Source organism: Frankliniella occidentalis, unplaced genomic scaffold (assembly GCF_000697945.3).
Source record: "Frankliniella occidentalis isolate FOCC.00 unplaced genomic scaffold, Focc_3.1 Scaffold52, whole genome shotgun sequence".
NCBI classification, from domain to species: Eukaryota; Metazoa; Arthropoda; class Insecta; order Thysanoptera; family Thripidae; genus Frankliniella; species Frankliniella occidentalis.
Window position 1 is genome coordinate 1481066 of NW_026267182.1, and position 3255 is coordinate 1484320.

The 3255-nt window shown below is 47.6% G+C and overlaps 1 long non-coding RNA gene across 1 annotated transcript in view; it reads right to left on the reverse strand.

The window, feature by feature from the left end:
* Positions 1–1119, reverse strand: part of LOC113205188 (uncharacterized) — a 70723-nt gene extending 69604 nt beyond the window's left edge. The window contains exon 1 of the long non-coding RNA XR_008011140.1: positions 1055–1119. This is a non-coding gene — a long non-coding RNA (uncharacterized LOC113205188). The remainder of the gene's footprint in view (positions 1–1054) is intronic.
* Positions 1120–3255: the final 2136 nt, after the last annotated feature.

A 3255-nucleotide genomic window follows, 5' to 3' on the forward strand; every position in this document is an offset into this window, starting at 1 on the left:
CGCCTGGGCTCAAAGAAGGACCATGCGAGGTCGCGATTTCTGACTCCTCCCTGACCTCCGACGCGACGCCGGCCAACGGTGGCATCCAGTCCGGCCGGAGCGCCCCTTGCCGTGCCCGTCATCGGAGAGGTGCCAGCCTAGGCCTCGGAGACTGAGAACCGCTGAGAACATGCCCTGTTCCGTTTCGGAATGCACATTTTCAGGACCTTCGCCTGCCAACGCGGCGAGAGGCGAAGCGAGCGGCTATACTCCGCGCTGCCAGAGACACCGCTCGCCCGGAGGGGGTGAGAGAGAGAGGAGGATGCGAGAGGCACCCTTAAATAAAAAACAACACGTTCACTTTGGTGTCCTGCGACATGTACTCGGTTGTGATCAAAAATTTAAAGTCTGGCGACCAAGCAGGTGCCGGCGATGGTCAGTCAGTCAAATGAGCTCAGGCCAACTACCACCGTCGACAACATTTCCAATAAGCTAATTTCAGAGAAATGGGAAAGAAGAACAGTACTAATAACAAGGTGGCCCGTGATTCGTCGCGCGGTTTCCCCCTCCAACTGAGCGACGAATCACAGGCCTCCTAGTTATTCGTGCTGTTCTTCTTTTCCATTTCTCTGAAATAGCTTATTCACATAAGAAACCATATTATTCATGCCAAGAACGAAAAACAAAAATGCTGGGGAGAATAAGGAAGCGGAAGTCACAATGTAGTGGCTGCTGCCGCCTTCCAATTTCCAGTTGTTCTTCCTCACAACCTAACCTATTTGGAAAATACCCAGTTTGTTTTTTGACATACGAGACACAAGTTTTGCGAAATAGCGTAAACCCGTCCGAATAATGTGTGGAACACGTACTGCCCAAAGCCCCACACAAGCCGACCCGGTCGAGGCCGGCTGCGGCCGCGGTCAGCGGTCTGGGTCCTTGTAACACCACCACCCGAGTTGAAAGTAACGGCCAAACTTTCAGGCGGGGTGAGAATAAAACGAGCCGGGTGGACGGGTCGGGTCGGCTCCACACGGCTTGTTTTGAGTTTGTTCGCTACGGCCCTACTTGGACTCACATTTGCAGCACGGACGTTCAACGAGGACGTTGGCGAAGCGACACCTGCGCCCTGCGACTAGGTTATGGTGGACAAGGCAGTCTGACCACCACGCGCTGCTGAAACACCACGCTGAAAAAAAACGACGTGAAAATGCGAATGGACAGTACGCTGACGCTGAGACTATGCGGAGTGTAGAGAGTTTAGACGGTAAATGTCATGCTGTTGAAAAAAATTAATCGCATAATAAATTCACCCAATAGCTGGTAACACTGTTGATTCTTTTGTTGTTGTTGTTGATAATGGTGATGTTGTTGTTGTTTGTTGTTGTATTTATGCGGTGTTTCAAATTTTGGCTCTACAGCAAACAATTTATCTTGTGCGCAAACTATGCGCTAATAATTATTTTGAATAGTGATGGCATAACATTTCCTTTGTCAGATGAACTCTCAACTCTGACCTGCAGTGCGCGTCTCGTCGTGAAATAGTTCAGGAGAAAATCGTCTTTGTCTGTCAGGGGCATGCGCTGGTTGAGGTTATTCTTACTGGTAAAACAAATGGAGAGATTTTGCACGCTATTCCATCTACAATGCTTGGTTGTTAAAGATCAAGATTGTACGGTCCATTTGTAAGAAAACAGTCACGATTCTTGTATTTGTGGTCTACTTGACTTTCATACATACGTAATGTGAAGCATCTATTTCTTTTTTAAAACATTGAGAGCTTGCACATTTATGCACATATTGGACCATGGTAACAGTGGGAACCAATTCATGTAGAGGTGCAATATGTTACCTTGTGCAATCTAGCTAGGCGTCATAATGTGTATCAACTTGCCACATCAGAACGTGAAAATCAATTGACGTGCGGAATTAAACATTTGTTTTACCAGTGCCATGCCTTTTGATCACCAGCCTGTCAACGAATTCTGAAGTGAGCGGGTAAGTGTATCAACCGCAAGAAACCTTAATATGCATGAATGTTTGTTAATCTCCATCAAAGGAATTTTGCATGCAGTTGGTCTGAATGTGGAAGTTGATTACATCAGAGCTCACGGAAATATTCTCAGATAATGCTGAATCTGAAGTTATTACTGAACATTTCAGAAACACTGTTATGCCCCCCCCCCCCCAATAAAAAGGTGGGAAAAAAGGACCGCTGGGCGAGGCAGCTCATTGGCTTTTGGTAGAGGTGATGAAGGGAGGGGGGGGGGCTACACTCCGGGTAGGGGCGGGACAGGAAGGCGATGGTTGCGCTGCTTCCGGCGACTACTGCGCTCGTCCGCACGGTCGGACAAAAGTGTGTGCTGTTGTGACACACGAGTACTGTTGCATCACCTGTCAGCCGCCGACGCACATAACTCTCTGCGTTGTATGATGTGTGTGGGCACACTTGTGTGTGTGCGGGCGCACTTTACCCCTTCCTTTCTCGCTCCCCTACTAAACCATTGAATGCCCCCTTCCCCCATTTCCCCTGATGGCGTTTCTCTTCTAAAGCCTGCCACTGTTAATAAAGTATCTCTGCAAATATCGGCTGTAAAAACTATTTAAAAATGTAAAGTTTTATAGGAAATCGTCAAGTGATTCTAAAAAACTACATTAGAAGACAGTTATTTTCACACTGTGGCTTTAGGTTGCTTCTTTTTAAACAAACCTGAGCCGGGCCGCGCGCGGGGTGCCAGAACGTCAGGTCGCCGTTTCGTTTACCCATCCCGTATATACACTTGGGTCGACACGACACGACACCATTTATTACGTAGGGCCGCGTGCGTTAACATTATGCACGAGGTAGCTGAGCGAAATGTATTAGAATAACAGAAGACGTAGCAAATAGAGAATGAAATCATAATGAATGAGGATCCGCCTAGTAGGTAGGTGACCGATTCTGCTCCTTGAACAGGGGGGGGGGGGTCGCTTTCAATTAGCCGCCTCTATGGTGAGCCGTCTAAGGGATAATGAATTTGTCTCGAGATCCCTGTATGTGCATTTGGGCCGATTTAGGCAACCTACCGTGCATTTTCCTCTGATTTTTGTTGATATTTTCCATTTTCTATTTTTCTATTTTTTAAATGATTTTTCTGATTTGTTTCCTGATTTTCTCAAAAGGGCGTACCCCAATTTTTGTTCAGTGCAGTACCACACAACTACCCTGAACCCCTCCTGCTAGCTGGGCCTTCAAACGTGGCCTAGTGTGGTTGGGTCGCTTACAATCCCCCCCCCCCT